At 34.3% G+C, this 15,494-nt stretch overlaps 1 protein-coding gene across 5 annotated transcripts in view; it reads left to right on the top strand.

Moving 5' to 3' along the window:
- Positions 1 to 15,494, top strand: part of LOC140748270 (uncharacterized) — a 344,103-nt gene that overhangs the window by 55,647 nt on the left and 272,962 nt on the right. The window contains exon 2 of one of the 5 annotated variants that reach the window (XM_073081054.1): positions 3,947 to 3,983. The exons of 3 other annotated variants lie outside the window; for them this stretch is intronic. The gene's annotated coding sequence lies outside the window, so the exon portion shown is untranslated. Of the gene's footprint in view, positions 1 to 3,943; positions 3,984 to 15,494 lie in introns of all 5 variants that reach the window. One more of the 5 variants, XM_073081055.1, reaches the window with a different exon arrangement.

The raw sequence follows: 15,494 nt of genomic DNA, 5'->3' as shown, positions 1-15,494 counted from the left end.
GTTAAAATTTACAATTTAATAACAGTAACAGCGTAAAGAGAAAATAATCCCGATTATAGTACATTCATATAAATAGAGATAGGGCATTTCCAGAACAATAGGGATTTATGTTTAGTTGTGAACAGGCCTATAAAACAATAAGTGTCTATTGTTCCTCGGTGGGCAATCATCGTAAAGCTTGCATCTGGTAGCGACCGCTCTATATTGTGAAACTTGTTCTTGTATTATGTAAATTGTTCTTCAAATTATTGTCTTTTCAGGAACATACGAGTGTCAGTCCTTCGAAAATACTGTAGAATATATATTAAAAATGGCTTGATCCATTTTTGTTACGATCTTATGAAACATTCTGATGTTCGTATAAAGTTTAAGGCAGTATTTATAGGCTAGGGGTGCACTACAAAATATTAACTACAATTTTCTACACTTTTCAAACCAATTATATGATGTTTTTTTTATGTCGTTCGAATTCTTTTCACCCATTCGAGTTTTCTATTTATGTAAAGTTAAGAAAATAACCCTTCAACTTTTACCCAATTGCGGAGGGTAATGTTTCTCGAACGTATCTGTGTAGGTATGTCTCATTTTTGGCAAGTCCTACAGCCCAAACGGCTTAATGATTTTTAACATACATAATATATGTATGTGGTGTTTTTGAATCCGTTAACAATTTAACATTGTGAATGGAACATAAGCTACATTACTTTCCTTTTCAGTGATTTATTTTTTATAATAGTTACTAGTTTTCATAGTATATCTATTAAATATCTATGAAAGATATAAATCGCCGCATGCCGCATATGCAAGCAGGGTTATTAAGGAGCAGAGAAATCCGAAGCCGCGTCTATCCGTAGAGCATATGAAATCTGTGGCGAATGTAACTCTACACACTCTACATTTGCCATTGAGTTAAAATTATAGAAATGTCATTTGCATTAAAAATGACAGATTATTTAGTAAAATATTATTTTATAATAATTATTAACGCTCTGAAAGTTAACTTATAACAATGCTACTTAAGTGATTCGACTTACTGACACGTTTCTTGGGCCTATGTGTTGTAATGTAATTATCGCTTACCATAATGTGTAAAAAAAATGTCGTGAGTAATATATTAGATTTGTAAGGTATAGTCCGCGTAAAACTGCTAGTCCGCTCTGAATATAAAAATGAATCGCGTCGCATTAACAAATTGTATGACTTCACCTGCTGGCAACAACTTAAGGGCGGACTAACAGTTTGGCGCAGACTTTACCGCGTGACACAGTTCTTGCGTTTGGGTGGAAGGGTATGCATGCCTCATTACACGTTGGGCGACCATCATTACGAGTAGCAACGCATCTAATATATAACCGCTGTTCTATATGGAGTTCATTACATATGTTAATGGGCCCCTTTACTATCAGGCGGACTCCATGCTTGCTTGCTACTTCTATATCATAAATAAAATAACGTTAACACCGAGCATAGCACGTAAACTTATAATATGCTAACTCTGTTAGGTAGATGTAACCATTAAAATATTTCGCAACTCCTGTTACAGTAATATTCATACAGAACAGAACTTTTACATTAGGAACTACCGCTACGTAAAGGAGTTAGGGCTTTGGAAATACTACGGATTATTCAGTCCAGACATAACGTGCCAACTATGGTCATATTTATTTATTATGGTCATATTTAAAACATCACAAAAGCCGTAGACTGCAGTTTTTTTTTAAACTTTTGCTCATTTTATTATGTAACGGTTATCCAGTATTGATTCAGTCCGCAAGAGGCGCTGATTGGAAATGTATAGGCAAATACAAAAACAGTCATTTTTGTAAAAACGTATACTAAGGATACAGGTTAATTGTTTTTTTATTTCCACCGATACGTCGGGCTGTCTCCCAAGACAAGTTCATAAAGACAAACTATGAACATTGAACATTCCTTTCTTGTCACAGAATAATAGAAAGTGTTGCAAGTGTCAGCCCTGAACAATGCCGCTTCTGTGAAAGTTCGTACTCTGTGTCGTGAAAGCAGACGGCGCCGTGACGTCGTCTGCAGTACCGAGTCATGTTACTGTTCCTAGGTCTAGGCTCTAGGCATAGAATTTGTTGGGAGAAGGGAACCCATTTGGAACTATTTTCTATTTTGATAATTATAAAATCATGGCTGCAGTCCTTTCACCCGACTGTGAAGATTAATGTTTTTTGAATGTACTCGTATGTATGTATGTCTCACACGTTGCATGCACTATAGCCCAAACGGCTTGACGGATTTTATTATGTGGGGTGTCGTAGGATTGATCTAAATTGTGGGAGTGAACATAGGATATATTTTTAAACTGTTGATGTTTTGTTTTTAAAGTGGTAGGTAGAAACTTTTTATACAATCAATCCGCCTATGAGACCTTCGGCAAGGTTTTACCACTGCTATCCAATGATAATAACCAACGATATAATAACAGTGATAAAAACCAAAACACACTTAATCACACATTATCTTTTAACGAGTAAATGTCTAAAGTCTATATAGAAAAGAAAATAAGATTGAAAATGGATCTCATTTTGTACCCTGAATCGCAAGTATCCTTTTTTGCTGAGGGATACTGTGGTCTGAATGGCGTATTGAATTACATATTGTAGTCCTTTTTGAAGGGTGACTCGGATTCGCGTAAGATATTTCTCAGGGTGTTAACTTACTTTCTTTTAAGAATACATAAACGTTTATAGATAAAGATGTAAAGTTTAAATTACTATAAGAGAGGGGATATATGATGAAATTGAAAATATTTGGCTGATTAAAAACAATTTCCTTAAACATTTAAAAACAGATGATGATAGCTCAAAATATATCTACTTAATTTTGAGCGCAAATTTTAGATTAACGTGAGCCTCAAATTGTGTAAATTGTTCTATATAGTAAACAACAAATTAAACCACGTCTACGTAGAATCAATTCTTATTTATTTTAAAATCTCAGACGTAAATTCCCAAGACGTTATTTTCATTACGAATTATATGTGTAAAGCTAAGATTTTACCTGTATACAGTTGCCTTAGAACTTCTGAGGTACGGATGAAGAATTATTGAATAGCCTACCCACTTGCCGGCTTGAGGTGCCTTCAAATTCTAAGAAAGTAAATCTTGAATCAAGCGGTTCTTTCCAGTGATTTTAAAGAGTTTTATTCAGTGTTTTCAAAAGAAACTTAATTAATTAAAATACACGTGGAGTTCATTTTAAAATTTTACAAACATAAGTTGAATTTATAAATAAAGTATTTAATTAATTACTGTGCAAGATTTTTTAAGTTACATTAAAATAGGATAAGACTTCTGCCCGAGATTCTGAAAGCTATGTTAGAAGACCTCCAGAAAATATTAGTATCTTCGTTATCAAAACCTTTAAACCACAAGACAAGAGCGTAAGCAGCAGTAGGGTAGTGCCCTTCTGATGATTCTACCTCCTATTTGAATAACATCGAGTGTTTAGATTGGCATGTGTTACATGTGTTACTCAACGCTCAATTACGCGCTTGTAAAGTTTACATGGTTCCGTTTGCTTATTAGACTGAGTAAACGTAACAATAAGTAAGTGCTCAAGTCTTTTTGTCCACCTCACATGTTCGCAAAAAAGAGAGACAAAACACAAAGCACCATTTTGTCAATTTAGACATTTAATGTTACGTTATCCAATCCGCTAGGGCCGCTGATTGGAAATTGTATGGGCAAATACGTAAAATAAATACCAAAACAGTCATATTTGTCAAAACGTAAAAACTCATGGTAAGGGTACTGGATTCGAATCCTAGACTCCCACCAAGAAAGGCCGTTAGTACTACAGTTCCGCTATAGCTTACAAGATAATATTTACCATAATGTTCCCACCCTCCACTCCACATAAGTGAAGTAGGTATGTTTTCAATCATCCCTAATGTACAAATATTATTTTTTGTTAGCAGGTGAGCCTCCTTTGATTACACAGCGATCTTCAATTTCGTAAGTACACGATGTAATACCTTTTATCTTTTATGTGGCCGTATCTTTGTAAAGGAAATATGTAGGAAGATACTACCGTTTTCCTTGAAATTTAGATTTAAAGGACTTCTTAGTTCGACTACGTTACCACCTGCTATGTACTCGTATATTTGTAAAAGCCGAGGAGCTGTCTTGGATTAAACAAATCAACATGAAACATCCTAAACATAGATTATGTAAGGTGGCTAGATCTCTCATGGGTAACTGTATTCGCTACTACAATATACCCGACCACATTTTGAATCTCATAGAAAAAAAGTTCAAACATATCGTTAAACAAACGCTGTGTAGAAAGCGTACTATAAACTAAGTGATTATTTGACTGACAAAACGGTGTGGTCTGAAGTAGTTCCAGCTCCACATGTACCATTAGGTTAAGTTTAACATTGTAAAAACACATTTTTTAAAAAGATGTGTGTTATGGAGTTTCTTTCGCCACTTCTTCTCCATAACGAAACACCTTGTGAAGTGGTGGTAGTCGTATTGACATTCAAAAAGTGCTCTGTAAAGAACCGATTTTGAATAAAACATTTTGATTTGATTTGAAGGGTATAGAAGAGACGCTTACAACTTAGTCCGTAAAAGCAATGCTACTTGGAATTGAGTGTAAGTAACTGTTAATGATAACTCGTGTAGTATAAGAAAGACAAGAGTTTTATATCCATAGAAATCATAAAGAAAATAAACATGGCATTAATATAAAATTAAATATAACATAGTCAATATCTCCTCCGCCATTTACTACATAACACAAATAGACCGACAGACAAAAACGGCTTTACATTTTTGCTTCTAAATATGCCTTCTTATATTTATTATTTATTTATATTCAAATCAAACGTATTATTATTTATATTCAAATCAAACGTCTCAAGGAAGATTTTTATTTGTATAGATATTCTAATACTTGACTCCGCATCGATCCAGTTACCCTATAGAACCCAATCCTCGAAGGCACTATACCTCAAGGACCCCGGAATGCCTCTCGTCTCTGTAATTAAACATCGCCCCACCTCTCGACGCATACATGCATATGAATGTACCCCTGCCCCAGGATCTCTTCAAGAATACCCATTTACAAGGTAACCCCAGAAAAGTCTGAAAGGAATTATTTATGAAGTCGCAGCTTAACATAAAGGTGTGATGGGGATTTGGTGACTGCTTTTGGTTTCTCTTTTTCGTAGTTATGCACGTATTAGGAATTAATTATTATTTGCGTTAACGGTGAAGGTAAAGGTACATTTCTGAAAAGAAACTTATAAGGGAGTAATATTCACGCTTGGTCCGTGCCCCAAAGGAGATCCGTGCCCAAGCATTGGAGTTTAATGGGTCGATGATGAAATGTAGTTGTTGGTTTTTTATTGGGTATCTACTACTTATTATGGAAGTATGGTATGGTATTATTATTATGGAATTACTTTTACCGAAAATTTAAGATTTTTGTTAATTATCTTCAAGAGTAGTACAAAAAAGAATATTTGCTACTATATTAGATGTATAGTAGCGTGCTCGACGTTTTTAGTTTTATTTAAAAAAAAGTCGTAAACGCGCAACTACCTTCACTAAACCAACACGTGTTTTCAACTAAACATTGTAAACAGCGCCTACAGCACGCACCCATGGTTTCTGCTAAGCCAACATCGAGTTGATGAACGTTTATACCTTGTTTGTCGACTGTAGAGTGTGCAAGTTACTGAAAAGTTAAATGGCAGATTTATTAAAACCTTATCAAATAGTGTCAAAAGATAAAAAAATATGTTTTTTCGTTTAACCTCGTAAATTTTAACTTATAGCTATTTTTATGATCAGCACAGCGGTCACAATAATGGTCCGTCTCAAAGACGTCCCAGGTTCGATTACCCGACTTCCTTATCTTAATAATGATTTTACTTCTTAGGAGACTTTTCTTTTTTACTTTTCCGAGCGTTCCAACTCAGGAGTAGCAGCATTTGCCGACCTCAGATGGGAACCTAATCTTGCCTGGTTTGTAGTTTATTGCAAATGTCCATGAATATTAGTTACCATAAGGATTGCATGCTCCGTTGCTACTTATAAATTATAAAAAAATGTGTTTAATCTAAGTGTGAGTAGTATTCACAAGACAGGGATCTTATTTCAGTTCTATGAGTGTAAAATGCAAGATACCCATCTAATGTAGTGTAAGCAATAAAATAAAGCTGCAAAATTAAGCTAAGAGGTACAGACAGCTTACGGAGCATAAATTAATTTGATCCGTTGCGGCGCCCGGCCACGGCTTTACGGATCAGGTTATATTATGCGGAACACGTACCACCCTATATCTCGTATCTCCCTTCTAACGTCACTAAATATCGGATACGACTTGTCCTATTGAATTTATTGTGAAGGGAAAATATTAAATCCCAAAATATAAATATAAAATTAATTATTGTATTTGAATTTGTTATTGTAAGAAACTGCGTGTAGTAGGTACATTTTTTTTTTCAATTTCATCTATAGGTATATTTAAATCAAAGTTTTATGGAAAACGATTTAATTGTTTCCATAATTAACCTATTAGAAACAAAGTAGGCACTAGTCAATTAAATAGTTCGTTCACATAATATCATAACATAGTGAAACACGACATGATAAAAAACATATTTTAATTTAGTATTATCTGTAGATTCTTGCACTAAAACTGTAAGTTTTATAAGCATTTTTCAACAAAATTAACACACACATTTTTGTATTCTAAATCAACACTGTTTTAAAGGAAATAACCTTTTACGTGTGCGATAATCACAAAACTTACCACTTACCATATAAATTCATTTGTATCAATAACACGGCTCATCTCGTTAGCATTCGGTACGTGATTCATACGACCTACTTAAGCAACTTAAAACGGACCTTTGAACACTTAGTAAGACGGACATCGGATTTAATATTAAGGCTTCTTCACGTGAACCGGAATTTGAAATATATCAATTTAGGATAAAAATTACTTCGCAACAACCCGCTAAAATGCGTATGATGGTATATATTTTAAACCATGTAGTATGTAACAACCTCCCTCCCACAAAGGTGGCGTGTAGGTGCAAGAAATGAAAATTATGGATTTTCGCAAAGTAACGCCTGATACAATTACCCACCTGTAAGATAGCAATAAAAGATTCTTTGAGGATTAGATTTTAACAAATTAGTATCGGATAAAGCCCTATTTAAATCTACAAACGTTCAATGTGTCGTGCCAGACAATATAATATTTTTCTATACATGTGACGGGCGCGGCCCGTGTCTGGGCGGTCCCGTTCCAGTAGATATAAATACGATCATACAAATTGTATTGAATGGTATGATTTAATAAATAAATAAATTTTGTTTTATAACGGACCCTGTCCGACTTATACGATGTCTGAAGATATACCTAAATCTAAATATATATAACTCAAAGGTGACTGACTGACATAGTGATCTATCAACGCACAGCCCAAACCACTGGACGGATCGGGCTGAAATTTGGCATGCAGGTAGATGTTATGACGTAGGCATCTGCTAAGAAAGGATTCTGATCAATTCTACCCCCAAGGGGATAAAATAGGGGATGAAAATATTACTTCGTAGCGCGAGTAACGCCGCGGGCAAAAGCTCGTGCACCATAAAAGCGCTCACTTACTGGAACAGTCACCTGTTTTATAACAAGATTCTATTGACGACGTGCGTGGCGGAGTGGTCATCGGCCTGACGCGCAAAGGGTTCCGGGTTCGATTCCCCGGCCGATAAACATCTGAATGATCAATTTAGATATCAGTTCTGGGTCTGGGTGTTTGTGTATTCGTCTTTGATACAAGTGGGTAAGTACGTCACTGTGAATGTAAGAAAGCGATGAGAGTATTCACTTTCATTACGACGCAAACATTCTTTGTAATGTAACAATTTTCCATTTAGTTTCACTTCTTAGTTCAGATATTATTACGCTAAGATCCGTAGTCTAATATTTAATAGGTCAGTGGTTCTGAAACGTAAATGCTGTCGAATGAACACGGCGCGCGCTAATTGTCGGATTTGCGTAAAACTTTAAAATCAGAAGCGACGCCCGAACTTTCACAATTCAACTTTGGCATTACATTTCGGATAACCGTTATGTTATTCGGTTATGCCATAAGCGAATAACGGTGCATGCAAAAATCAACTCCGCCCTTCGCCAATAAATGCAAAGTAATAAGTTTTATTAGTTATAACTAAGTGGTATTGAAAACTAAGTTAGAAATTTAATTGTTTTTTTTTTTTAATTATTTGTTTGATATAACGCTGAAGCAGAGATGAACTGAGAGTTTGTAAAAGTTCTCAAAGGTGAACCAAGTCTACCAAGCCGTACTTGGACCACGTGGTTGTATATGGCTTTAGTATGAGGTATAAGTCAGTTAGTCTTCAAGAGCTTAGATCTCGTCACTACCGCATCTGTGCTTGAAGTCATATGTATATGGAGGGTTAATTATAAATCAATACGCGGCAATGACCACTTATAATCAGGTAGACTGTACGCTACTTCTATTTTATACAACTAGAATAATATTAAAAAAAAGAACAAAAAAATTAAACCGACTTCTATGTTACAAAAATAACTGAAATAAATGTTGGTTTAGTACATATTTCTGAAGTTGGCGCTCAATATATTTCATTTGATAACAGCGTAAACAGCGTGTCCAATATGAGCACCGACGAGTCAAATTGAGAAACCTCCTCCTTTTTTGAAGTCCGTTAAAAAAAGTTTTTAAATATATGTGAAGTCTACCAATACGCACTTGGCCAGCGCTTTGGACTAAGGCCTAATCCTTCTCATTCTGAGAGGAGACCCGTGCCTGCTGGCACGGATCTCCTCTGTGGGATAATAATGGGTTGATGATGATGATACAAAAATGAAATCCTTATTTTGACTAATTATCGGCCGCATAATTGGTTCGTTTGCGATTCCGATTCGGAAGCATTCGGGCGTTATCGGGTGCGTTCGGCGCATACCGATCGTGTTTGCGGAAGATATCCCACCGTTTGAACAGCTGATTGAGGCTGATTGCGTGAGATGAGGTCGCGTTGCGTCCTAAATCTGTAATGATTTCGTTTATATTCAAAACTTGTAGCGTTTTTGGTTACGCGGTGTAACTGAATTTGGTTATGTTTGTGTTTGTGTGTGCGATGAAGCGTTGATTATGTTAGTTGGTTAAAGTCAGTGTCGAATTGTAACGTAACTAACGTTAGTCTGTTGTTACCGCAGCTTGATGTTACAGCTTTCATAAAAAATATATAGGTACCTCACGTTATTTAAGTATATCTGATGTACATTTTTAGGGTTTCATATAGTAAAGAACCTATTATTACTAACTTGATTTTGGTGTGTTTATCTTTTTGTCTCTTTGTATGTCACACTGCAGACTAAGGAATAAATAAATGTGGCGTTTGCACAGCCACCACGCATATTTCTAACATCACTTCGCACTATTAAAGCCATATTTGCGAATGGTATTTTTCAACGCTTTTGCATAAAGCAAAAATAATATATTCCTATCGTATATTTTTGGAAACTACGTAAACCACAAAGCGTCAGACCACACGCCACTGAAATAATCCTGTTTCAGCAGACTTCAGGGACATTTAGTGGTAGAATGGCCGAAAAATATTTTCAAAGTGCTCATTCAGATATGACAGAAATTTCACACAAAAATACGTTGGAATTTTTCAAATTTTGACGACTTTTTTTACCTTTTTGTGTAGTGGGCACTTTACAAGTCGTTTCGTGGACGCGCTGAATAAATGGCCACGTTGATAAAATATGAAAAGTTGAAATATTACAAAGAATACATAAAGTGAAATATTAGTCAGCCTTTTTACGTCACATTTAACTACCAACAAAATGTATTACGTACGAGTACAAGGCCTTAAATGATAGTATTTACAAGGGCAGTATTAGTACAATTTTACAAAATGTTTATGTTTAAATTCCTATTTTTATATTGGGCTGATAATAATGCTTAGGTCTGATAATAATTGCTAGGTTTAACCATGTATAAAACATCTTAGCAACAGCGTCTTTTCTTTATTTTCATTACCTCGTACTTCACGTTGTTTTTTGGTATGCTAATGGTAATTGTAAAATCCGCTTAAATGATCCAAGAATTTCTTGAGTGTGTAATCCATAATGGATTCCAGCTTAAAAGATAAGATTTTGGTCACTGGCACTTTTGTCGCGATCGATTTTTTCAATCTAACAACTGCACCATATAATAAAATAAACTTTCTTCCTTTAGTGCTAACTTTACATAGAACGCATATGCAGTAACTCAAATTTCGGTCAATAGTTCTAAATAGACCTCCTAAACATATAGGTATATGATATAATTAAACATACAAATAGTTTTCCAATCGCGTGGCGTGTTTCCGACAGTCGATAGCCAATCAACTTGTCTAAATTAAATCCAGTAATTTGTGGATACACCGCCATTCGCCTATGTACGTATATATTAAATTTAACGTTTGTCTCATTAATTTAAACGTTAGTTAGAACCATTTCACAATGACCCAGTACAATCCCAATAACTTTTATTCGAGAATCAACAGATTTCACATTAATTACATTAAAATATGGTCATCATCATCATCATCAACCCATTACTGTCACTGCTGACGAGTCTCCTCTCCAAATGAGAATGATAAGACCGCAGTCAGCCGCGCTGGCCAAGTGCGAATTGATAGACTTTACATACCTTTGAATTTTTTTTTAAGATTGCTCATGTATACAGGTTTCCTCACAATGGTTTCCTTCACCGTTAAACAAGGGATATAGATTTCTAATACGCACATAACTTTGAAAAATTCAAAGGTGCGTGCCTGAGATTTGAACCTAACCTAATTTAAGAGGCTGAGTTTCTTAACCACTAGGCTGCTGATAACTGCTTCTAAAATATGGTAAATTCTGACAATTAAAATATTAACAAGCAGTTACATACATTTTTAATAATGTCGCAGCATCAAGTTATTACTCTTTCAGTTTTATTTATTAAGTAATAAATGTAACTATATTAGATAAGTAAAATATCAATGTTTCAAGGCAAAACTGTGTCAAAATATATAATCCAACACAAAGGAGTTTAGATTAATTCGGCAGACGGACAGCCAATCCGATTTGATATATACCTTCGCATTGGGAATAATAAAGAGCATGCCCGAGGAATCCTTGATTAGGGTTCCGCACCTGCTGGGGATTTATAACTATGGTTCAGTAGCTTCGAGCTGTTTCTGTAGATAAATGTTTTAACATAATTTATCGGTAAACTTAACTAACTTAACTTTAATTTAGGTACTATTACTAATGGCTGAACTTCAAATAGAGCTATTATGGGACAATTCTGGACAATTGTAATAATTATTATTAGAATCCACTTATCCGTTGCCCAAAATGAATCCTATATAAAAAAAAATTAAGAAGGTAAAATTGTAGTAATTAAACTTAACATACAATTACAATTCAATTATATTCATAATACCTCAATACTTATTGATATATTCGATTCATATTTATCCAGAGAAGATTTCTCTTAGTCTGTAAAAATGTCAAATGGAAAGAAACAGAATTTTAAATCACTAAACTTAATTTCCGAGTTATGAATGTCAGAGAGATTTCTGTTATACATTTCGTTGATCACACAAACATGTCCATAGATAGGTACAATACAATAACATATCACTACCTACTAGTTGCAAAAGCCCCAGGGTTGAAACCCACACTTGTACCAAATAATATATCCGTGGGCGGCACTGTCCACTAACCTTAACTGTGTACTAGTTAAATAAAAACATAACCCACACTGTCTCTAGGGACAAATTGACCCAACCTTCAAAATAGTATTGAATAAATGATCCCAAATTATTTTGTTTGTTCCAACTTTATAAAGTGACACCTAAAAAGTTTGAAACATTCAATTAACTGGTTCGAAGTACTTAAAAGTTTTGTAGTTCGATGTCTGGAACTTTCTTTGACGGTACTCGTTGCAGTCACGATTAATAGTTGAACAACATTGTAGAGAGAATATTAAATCAAGTTAAACCCTTTCCTAGTGTGTTGGATTTTTAAGTTAGTTATTTTTCTTTTTGTATATTATTTAGATATTTAATTTAAAAAATAAGTTCATAATGGGCGCGTTACTTCAAAATAAACAGTATTATTTCTATACTAATTGGAAGCTTAAAGATTTGCTAACACATTAGTGTTTAAAAATTGAAATTAAAAAAAAACAAATCTATAATTTCTGGAATTTATGCACAAAAAGACAAAAATACAAGGAATAAATATTTTAAAGCCAGGATTTCTTGTATTACGAATTCGTTTTGCCTACCTTTGAACAACAACTCTCTCAACTCGTAAAATTCGAATTCGAATAACACAATTCGAATTCATTTCACATTTATTTCTGTAAAAGAAAACGCGAATTCATCGAGAAATAGTAAATAAATCCTGCTGTTTAATGGGAATTATGTAAACGTCCGTGACGTCACCCAGAGAGTAAACAGTCAGATTGCCGGCAGTAATTGCGATTATTCAATTTGACGTTTCGCAATCAGCGGACACAAACGAGCAAACACGGGCGGCAAACATAGCTGAATCGATTATCATGTCGGTCTTGTTATTTGCGCCGATGCGTTATTTAAAGTCCTGTTTGAGCTTGTTCTTTATTCAAAATCAATTCTGAACTTTGATTGTGAATTGATTCGGATTCTGAATGAGATATATGTTTTTATTGTTAGTGATGTGCCTTACAGAGCCCAACGTTACTTTACGTAACCTTTTTGGCACTCAGTCCGGTTTAAATCTTTCCCGGCAGGACAAATTTTTATTAATAATGTTATTCATTTTTTTTTATTAATATAATAATAGGTAATACCTATTATTACATTCACATTTTTTAAAACTTAGTATGTTTTTTAACATTTATACAATTTGCATTTCGTTATAATTTATAGTAACGTTCATGATGAACGAATAAATATTTATTACAATATCGTAACATTATACTTATGAATGAAGCAAAACTTATTAATTATTGCTAATGGATGGCCTTAAACATTGTTGGATAACTTTTTATCAATCCGTTTGCCCTGCCACGCAAATCAAACCAGCAAACAGCAGCGCAAGTACATATAAAAAAAAGTAACAGAAAAAAGAGCTTACGGCACAATTAAACTACACTAGAGCAAAAAAAAAACATTTTACTAATAATAACAATGAAAACAATTTGCGATGTTAATGACGTGGACTAACAATTCGCAATTATCGGATTTGACGTTCGCAATCAGTGGACGTAAACCAACAAACACGTGAAGGCAAATACTATCGAATCTATTGCAATTTCAATTCGAAAATGAATTTCATTAAACCTACCTACGAGTACATTGTCTGTTCATTATAAGGTAATTTCCCTGCGTAAAGCAGCAGGGATCACGCGGTTTAGCTGATGGTAAGTGACCACTTCTACCTATGGACTTTTGTAATCAACGGAAAATAGGAATGGGGTACTTGAGGTCGGCCTCTACTGTACCAAACTCTTCAATCCAGAACATAGCAGAGGTTAACAGCTCTTTTATTAGTGGAAAAAATAGGTGTGGCTTTGGTACCTCTGGTAAAATATGTCTAATTTAAAACATACAAGCATACTATTTAAATCAAACAGACACATTTTTATTTCTAACGTACAACTTCTAAAAGCTTTATTTTTAAAAATCTTATGACTCTACTTATGTCATGTTCATCCCTATCTTTATACTATATACAGGTTGCTCTTATATCCCTTACATGTAGATTAGATATTGCTATATATACAGAGAGTTCAGAAACAGCACCAATAATATACAGCGTCTGAAACGTCTTGGTCCTCGGGGACTCGTTATTCAAGATACTTTTATGACACTGTAGAATATTTTAAGACCGTTACTCCATTCGCCGTTATAGGGTTGCCTCGACATGCAAATTTATTTTATCTATTTAATTTGTTACGTAAAGATAATAGACTCGTGCTGTTTTAAATTATGGTGCTGGTGGAACTTTAGTGGCTGTTTCGATAAGAGATTCCTATATTGTAGAATATTAGCAAGTAGAACTAAAATTTCAGAGGAAGACTGTTTTTTGCTTTTGGACCTTTTGTTTCTTAACTGAGATCTTTATTTTATTTTTATTATTATGTTATGTTCCGGAAACTAAGTTGGGAAACCTTATGTTCTAGAGAAGTCTTGCTTTCCTTTAAAACAGAATGTACCTGAAAGCATAAAGAAGAGCGAGTTTTTACCAGCACTTAATTTTGACATTTTGTTATTAAAAAAATAAATAATAATTGATTTTTTTTATACCATCGTCTTTATTGAACAACATTAAGAAATAGGAAAAATGCTATTTACGAACATCCTATGTAAACTGTCAGGTTAAATCTATTCAAAATGTCGGTGTCCTATTTATCTAGTGATCTAGGATTGAAACGCAACCCTAGGATAAGGTTAAGAGGGTGTGGATGACGTAGATTAAACTTGGCTCCAGCTAGCCTGAGACATGTGAGGCATTTATAATTAACGACGAGAAATTAAATTAGTTTAACCCCTTAGTTATGGGTGTGTTTATAGAGACGCTAGTTTCCGCTTCACGGTCGCCTATTTCTGCAACAGTGTAGTTGCTATGTCCTGGTCCAAAATTTAAACTTATGGAAATTTAATGGATACAAATATAAGTAAAAAGAATATAAGGTGTGCATAAAACTGTTATTATTCGATACGTTATATGGATGTAGACTAAATAAGATAAGTACCTAGTGCTATTGTCAAACTGGTTATCTGGTATCAAGATTGTATTAGCAAACCAACGCGTAGTCCAATAGATGAGAAGTAGTTACTGTCGTAAAATATTCATCTCTGACTAACTAAAGAATTAACTTTTTGGTAGAACATGATTCCACGAATTTGATAATTGATAATTGTGTGATTTAAACTCGTTAACAAAGCAACACATGACCGTTTCCTTATTGAATTAATTTGAAGCTTTGTTCTTAATAGCAATTTGCAGTCAGTGTGAAACGGATGCCGCTCATGATAACGAATTAACTACAAGGGCGTGGTCACGGCGGACCCTAATTACGTGGTACAGATGGAACAGGTTCTGTGTTATTGTTAAGTGATTTTTGAGTTTGTTTTGTAATGAATTATTATTGTACGGGAACTAGTATGCGAGCGAGAGTCCGCAACAACGACTTACCATGACTGTCGGCGACTGTGTTTTTCCTATAACAGGAGAGTTAATATAAAAAAAAAACCGTCAAGCCGTTTTGGCTACATGGCGTGCCATAAATAAGACATATATATTTACGCTAAAAAAATATTACCCTCGGCAGCCGGGTAAGATTAATTACCGGGTAAGATTAATTAGATTAGTTTTTTTTTAAAACTAGTAACATAAACTTGACTTTAAATTATGTTAACAAA

This window comes from Epargyreus clarus, unplaced genomic scaffold, assembly GCF_041222505.1.
Source record: "Epargyreus clarus isolate Ecla_fem2 unplaced genomic scaffold, WU_Ecla_fem_2.2 ptg000015l, whole genome shotgun sequence".
Taxonomy (NCBI): Eukaryota; Metazoa; Arthropoda; class Insecta; order Lepidoptera; family Hesperiidae; genus Epargyreus; species Epargyreus clarus.
The sequence above is the reverse complement of the archived record's forward strand: the minus strand, read 5'-3'. Positions and strand labels throughout refer to the sequence as shown.